Here is an 8,325-nt window from a genome sequence, read left to right as displayed (position 1 = left end):
GTGGCTGTTTTATCAAATGCCCAAATCCCAATAAAAGATCACAAGGCATACAAAGGAAAGGGAAACATGGGCCTATCAAATGATCAAAATAAATCTCCAGAAACCAACCCTAAAGAAATAGAGACCTGTGAATTACCAAAGAATTCAAAATAACCATCTTGAAGATGCTCAATGAGCTAAAAGAGAGCACAGACAGACAACTCAACAAAATCAGGAAATCAATGCATGAATAAAATGTGGCTATGAACAAAGAGAAACCATCAAAAAGAACCAAACAGAAATTCTGGAACTGAAGAATACAATAACTGAACTGGAAAATTCACTAAAGGGATTTTAACAACAGTTGTTTATTTTCTTGAGGAAGATTGGTGCTGAGCTAATATCTGTGCCAGTCTTCTATTTTGTATGTGGATGCTACCAGAGCATGGCTTGATGAGCGGTATGTGGGTCTGCACCCAGGATCTGAACCTGCAAACCCAAGGCTGCTGAAGTGGAGAATGAGAACTTAACCACTACACCACTGGGCCGGCCCTTAACAGCAGTCTTGATCAAGCAGAAGAAAGAATCAGCGAAGTTGAAGACAAGTCATTTGAAATTATGAGTCAGAGGAGCAAAAAGGAAAAAGAATGAAGAAAAATGAAAAGAGGCTGAGGGACGTATGGGAAACCATCAAGCAGATCAATATAGCACATTATGAGAGTTCCAGAAAGAGAAGAGAGAGACAAAGGGGCAGAGAACTTATTTGAAGAAACAATGGCTGAAAACTTTCTAAATTTGAGGAAAAAAATGTACGTACAAAATCAAGAAACTCAGTGAATTCCAACTAGGGTAAATCTAGAGACTCAGATTGAGATACATTATAATCAAGTTGTAAAAAGTCACAAAGAGAGAATCTTTAAAGCAGCAAGAGAAAAGTGACTAGTCATGCATGAGGAAGCATCTATAAGATTATCAGCAGACTTCTCAGCAGAAACCTTGTTGGCCAGAAGGGAGTGGGAAGATATATTGAAAATGCTGAAAGAAAAAAAATTGCCAACCAAGAACACTATACTTGGGGAAACTGTTCTTCAAAAATGAAGGAGAAGTTAAGTCTTTCCCAGATAAACAAAAACTAAGATAGTTCATCAACACAAGACCTGCCCTACCAGAAACTCTAAAGGGGTTACTTCAAATTGAAATCAAAGGGGGACTAGACAGCAACATCAAACCATATGAAAATATAAAGCTGTCTGGCAAAAGTAAATATATGGATAAATATGGGATCCTATAGTTTCATAATGTTGATACATAAATCACTTTTAATGCTTGTATAGAATTTAAAAGAAAAAGCAAAAAAAATTATAAATTGATGTTAATGGATACACAATCTAAGGAGAAGTAATTGTAGAAAAGAACAATATAAAGTAGAGAGGGCAGAGATGTAAAGTGGTAGAATTTTTGTATGTGATTGAAATTAAGTTATCAGTTTAAAATATTGTTATAACTTTAAAATGTTTTATGTAATCCCCATGGTAACCACAAAGAAAAAAACCTATAGAAAATACACAAAAAGAAACAAAAAGGGAATCACAGCATGTCACCACAAAATAATCAAAAAAACATGAAGAAAGGCAATAAGAGAGTCAAAGAGAGTTAAAATAGCTACAGGACATATAGAAAACAACAAATTGACGACAGTAAGTCATTTACTATCAGTAATTACTTTAAATGTAAATGGATGAAATGCTCCAATCAAAAGACATAGATTGATTGAGTGGATTAAAAAACACATACACACAAGATTCAACTATATCCTGTCTACAAGACACTCACTTTAGATCTAAGGACACACATAGGCTGAAAATGAAAAGATGGAAAAAGATATTCCATGCAAATGGTACCAAAAGAGAGCAGGGATGGCCATACCAATAGACTTCAAGCCAAGAACTATCACAAGAGAAGGACAATATATAATGAAAGAAGAGCCAATTCACCAAGAAGATATAACAATTATAAATATACATACACCTAATATCAGAGCACTTAAATATACACACATTGACAGAATTGAAGAGAGTAATAGACAGCAATATAATAATTGTAGGAGATTTCAATAGCCCACTTTTAATAATGGACAGAACATTCAGAAAGAAAATCAATAAGGAAACAGAGGACCTGAACAACACTACAGACCAACTGGACCTAACAGACATGTACAGAACATTCCACACAACAGCAGAATAAACATTCTTCTCAAGCGTATGGAACATTCTTGAGGATAGATAACATATTAGGCCGCAAAACAAGTCTTAACAAAATTAAGACTGAAATCATACCAAGTATCTTTTCTAACAGCAATGGAATGAAATTAGAAGTCAATAGCAAAAGAAGAACTGGAATATTCACATCTATGTGGAAATTAAACAATACACTCTTGAAAAACCAAGGAGTCAAAGAATTCACAAGGGAAAATTAGAAAATACCTTGAGACAAATGAAAATGGAAACATAACAAACCAAAACTTATGGGAGGAAGGGAAAGCAGTACTAAGAGGGAAGATTATAGGTGTAAATGCTTACATTAAAAAAGAAGAAAGATCTCAAATGAATAATCTAACTTTATACTTCAAAGAACTAGACAAAGAAGTATAAACTAAACTCAAAGTTAGCAGAAGTAAGGAAATAAGATTAGAGTGGAGATAAACAAAACAGAGAACAGAAAAACAATAGAGAAATCAACCAAACTAAGAGTTAGATTGTTGAAAAGAACAACAAAATCGACAAATCCTTAGGGAGATTAACTAGAAAAAAAGAGAGACTACTTAAATAACCAAAATCAGAAATGAAATATGGAACATTGCAACTGATGCAACAGAAATAAAAATGATCATAAGAGAAAACTATGAACACTTATATGCCAACAGATTGGATAACCTGGAAGAAATGAATAAATTCCTAGAAATACAGTAGTCCTCCCTTATCAGCAATTTTATTCACCAAGTTTTCATATACCTGCAGTCAACCACAGTCTGAAAATATTAAATGAAAAATTCCAGAAACAAACAATTCACAACTTTTAAATTGTGCACCGTTGTGAGTAATGCGATAAAATCTCACACCATCCCATTCCATCCCGCCCAGACGCTACATCACAATGCCTATGTCATTCACCTCACTTCATCTCAGCGTGTAGGCACTGTATCATCGCACATCATCACAAGAAGAAGGGTGGGTACAGGACAATAAGATATTTTGAGAAAGTGACCAAATTCACCTAACTTTTATTAGTGTATATTGTTATAATTGTTCTATTTTATTACTAGTTATTGTTGTTAATCTCTTACTGTGCCTAATTTATAAATTAAACTTTATCATAGATATGTACATATAAAGACATATAGTATATGTCTTTATGGTACTATCCATGGTTTCAAGCATCCACTGGGGGTCTTCGAATGTATCCCCCATGAATAAGGGGAGACTGCTGTATACAACCTACTAAGACTGACTCATGAAGAAATAAAAATTCTGAACAGATTAGTAAGGAGATTGAATCTGTAATCAAAACCTTCCCAACAAAGAAAAGCCCGGGATCAGATGGCTTCACTGGGGAATTCTGCCAAACATTTAAAGAAGAATTAACACCAATCCTCCTAAAACTCTTCTGAAAAACAGAAGAGGAGGGAGCACTTCCAAATTCATCCTATGAGGCCAACATTACTCCAATACCAAAGCCAAAGATACTACAAGAAACTACAGACTATATACAAATTTTGAATCATTACATTGTACACTTGAAACTATGTTATATATCAATTATACCTCAATTTAAAAAAAAGAAAACTATAGACCAACATCCCTGATGAATATTGATGCAAAAATCCTCAACAAAACTAGCAAACTGAATTCAACAGCACATTAAAAGGATTCTACACCAAGTGGGATTTATTCCCGGAATGCAATGATGGTTCAACTCTTAATTATATGGTCAAGTGATCTTTGACAAGAGTGCCAGGGCCACTCAGTGGGGGAAAGGACAGTCTCTTCAACAAATGGTGTTGCGAAAATTGGATATCTACATGCAAAAGAGTGAAGCCATATACAAAAATTACCTTACACCATATATAAAAATTAACTCAAAATGGATTAAAGACTTAAACCCCAAACTATAGAACTCCTAGAAGAAAACATAGACGAAAAGCTTCATGACATGGGATTTGGTAATAATTTCTTAGATGTGACACCAAAAGTATAGGTAACAAAAGCAAAAATAGACAAATGGGACTACATCAAACTTAAAAACACCTGAGCCTCAAAGGAAACAATCAACAGAGTGAAAAGGCAACCTATCAGAGAAAATATTTGCAAACCATCTCTTCAATAATGGGTTAATATTCAGAATATATAAAGAATTCCTAAACCCCAACAACAACAAAAATAACTTGATTAAAAAATGGACAAAGGACTTGCATAGACATTTCTCCAAATAAGACATACAAATGGCCAACAAGCATATGAAAAGATGCTCAGCTTCACTAAGCATTAGAGAAATGCAAATCAAAACACCATGTGATATCACCTCACACTCAGTAGGATAGCTACTATCAAAAAAACAGAAAGCAAGTCTCGATGAGAATGTGGAAACATAGGAACCCTTGGTGGGAATGTAAAATGGTACAGCCACTACAGAAAACATTACGGAGGTTTCTCAAAAAATTAAAAATACAGTTATAACATATGATCCGGCAACCCACTTCTGGGTATTTACCCAAAAGATCTGAAAGCAGGATCTCGAAGAGATATTAGTATTTCTGTGTTTATTGCCGAATTATTCACAATAGTCAAGAAGTGGAAGCAATCCAAATGTCCATCCAGGGATGAATGGATAAAGAAACGTGGTATATACAGACATGAAAAATTATTCAGCCTTAAAAAAGAATGAAGTTGGGGCTGGCCCTGTGGCCAAATGGTTAAGTTCATGTGCTCCACTTCAGTGGCCCAGGGTTTCACTGGCTCAGATCCTGGGCACAGACCTAGCACTACACATCAAGCCATGCTGAGGAGGCGTCCCACACAGCAGAACTAGAAGGAGCTATAAGCAGAATACACAACTATGTACTGGGGGCTTTGAGGAGAAGAAGAAAAAGAAATTGACAACAGATGCTAGCTCAGGGCCAATGTTTAAAAAAAAACAAAAAAAGAAGGAAGTCTTGTCACATGGCACAGGATGAACCTTAAGGACCTTATGCTAAATGAAATAAGCCAGTCACAAAAAGACCAATACCGTACGATTCCACTTCTATGAAGTATCTAAAGTAGTCAAACTCATAGAAACAAAAATCAGAATGGTGGTTGCCAAGGGCTGAGAGGAGGGGAAAATGAGGAGTTGTTCAAAGGGTGGAGTTTCAGTTTTGCAAGATGTGAAAGTTCTGGAGATCTGTCGCACAGCATTGTGAACATACTTAACACTACTGAACTATAAAAAAATAAAAGAGTCCTTATATTTCCAATTTAGACAGAGAAAACTGTGTGTACAAAATAATTTGACATTTGGGATTAACTTCAAAATAATCTGAGGGTTGGTTGTGGGGGAGGGTGGAGTTATACACGAAATAAGACTGCCATCAGGTGGCAATGCTTACAGCTGAGTGAGTTTGTTCATTTATATCATTTCCTCTACTTCTGTGTACCTTTGAAATTTTTCAGAATAAAGGTGATAAAAAAAAGGATTATCAAAATGAAAAAATAATTCAATAAAAGTACTAGATGAGAAAGTTGAGGAAATATTTCATAATAAAAAACACTAAAAGAGCATATGAAGGAAAGCTAAGATACATACAGGACCTCCAGAAGGTCATTCAATGAATGAGTCCCAGAAAGAGAAATAAACAAATGGAGAGCACAGCTAAAATAATGAGGTATTTTTTTGTCCATCAGATGGATGTTATTGCACTCCCACAACTGGTAGGAATACACATAAATAGGCACGGTCATTTGAGGGCATCAATTTGGTAGTATCTTAAAATTAAAAATTCTGATACCCATGACTGAAATATCTATTTCTCTTTTATCTACTGTAGGAAAATATTCATACTTCCACACATAGTAAATGTTCTTAAATAAGTGACTTTCTAATTTTTTTATATCAGCCACTACATATAAATATCTACAAAGCAACCAAAAATTAGAAATTCAACTTCCAGGAATGTATCCTATAGATACAGTTGTACGAGTGAACAAAGACAATTTTAAAAGCATGTTTAGTGAAGCAGCGCTTTTAATAGCAAAAAAGTGGGAAATCTCTCTAAGTCCATCAAGAGGAGTCTGGTTAAATTAAGCTGCATACAACGCAATACTCATGGAAAGAAATGAGGTATGTGCAGATATAGAAACATCTCCCAGATATATAATTAAAGGTAAAAATAATCTACATAACAATATATATTTAGTATTGTCTCATTTATATTTTTTAAAAAGAGATAGATTTTATATAGCTGGATAAAGAGAAGATAGATTATAGTTATATACACTTATATGTACATGAAAAGTTCTGAAGAATATAATATTAACAATACCTTTTGGGGTGGGTTCTATGTAAAGAAAAAAAGCAGTTAGAACAAAATGTATAGAAGGATTCAGTTCTCTGGTTCTAAAAGCTTAATTTGCTATGAAAGTGAAATACACTGTTCCTAGGATGAAGGAAATAAGAATTAACCTAGCTCCTCTTACTTCCGAAAGATAAAACTTTGGCTTCTCAGGCTCTGCAGTATAGTTAGACCTGCTTGGTCACTTTTTTGGCGCAGGAGGATGCAGTTAGAAAGGCATGCCCCTGGAGATTCAAATATACTTAGTGTCCTTGTAAGTAATTTGGCCTACTGCCATTGGCTAGCAGTGTATCATACCCTGTGGGAATCAAGGTCCTATGTGAGAAATCTATGCTCTTAGCAAGCCAGTCTTGATTTAGTTGGAAAATGTCTCCCAGAAACAAAGGAACACCCATATACATATGCCACTGAAAGAGATACTACAAGTATTCTCACTTTGCACGTGAGAACTGAGGCTCAAAGTTATGTATCTTAGGAAGCCCACATGTTCAAGTAACTAGGTTTGGAGATCTGACTGCATGGGAATTTCTACTTTTACATCCTTTTACAGAGCCTGCACATACACACTCAAGGATGTCGGGGGAAGAAACCTGATCCTGCAATGCCAGCCATGGTGGCTTCCGTTGTCTGGATTATGTTTAGCACGCATTTCTAAAACTGAAGCAGTACTCTCTGAATCCAAAGGGAGTGAGACAAAGACTGCAGAGGCCTCCCATTTTCAACCTTCCTTTACCTGTCTAATCCATACGAGCAGGCCTGTGACTCCCTGAATCACTGACATCATTACCACTATTTAACCTACCTTTACTTCATTACCAACAACATTCAAAGGCCCTGCAGGAGTTTTAATTTCAAGTAGATATTTTTAAATCTAAATTGAATAGCAGTTCCCAAAATTTTAAGTGCTGTATTTTAGTTGTATTACAGGCTCTTTAAATATTGCCTATAGCTAAAATACAATTCCAACTATTTCTGAGTGAAAAATTACAATTGCTGATGCATCAGTTACTTTGGCACACATCGGCTAAAATTCAGAACTGTACGAAAGCCATAAATCTCCTTTCCCCTATCTTGATTTACTGAGGCATATTTTTCACAAAAATCTATTTAGTTGTTAGTGCCCTTAGTGTTTTCACAAACTAAAGATCTTTTTGCAATCAGCTCTCAGGATATTCAGTATTCCAAGGACTTCTATGTTGCAATACCCTTACATCATTAAAACAAGCTTGTACTTCTGTATGAGGGCCACACGTTACCAGATACTTGTTTTAAAAAGTTCCTAACTGCTACCTAAACAGCTCTTCGCACTCCCTAGTGTGGAGAACGCTTAACATTGGGCCGGAGGACAGATTCGTAGCTTACCACCTGGCTTTTAATTCCTTTGCAGCTTCTGGAGTTAAACCGAGATTCCCAGCTTCTCTATGAAAAATGGATCACCAGTGGCCTCAGCAACCTGACTCATATCGTAAAACTCTTCTTGATAGTGTTTCCCAAGCTAATCAGTTAAAATTAAAAATATGTAGTTCGTTTGCATTTAATACTTGGTGTTTTTGAGTTGAGCAATTTTACATAGTTTTGATTCAGTTCCACTCAAATTCCTGATGTTTAAAATGTGGTTTTCTGGAGAGATCTGCTAAGACACAACAAGGTAGAATCAGGACTTGCATGTTGGAAATGAATGGTAGAGGAAGGGACCAAGGGATGAGGACTCCCACTCCCATGTTTGAATGACCGTGTAGCGG

This window comes from Equus caballus, chromosome 9 (assembly GCF_041296265.1).
Source record: "Equus caballus isolate H_3958 breed thoroughbred chromosome 9, TB-T2T, whole genome shotgun sequence".
In the NCBI taxonomy this organism is placed as follows: Eukaryota; Metazoa; Chordata; class Mammalia; order Perissodactyla; family Equidae; genus Equus; species Equus caballus.
Note: the sequence above shows the minus strand (reverse complement) of the source record.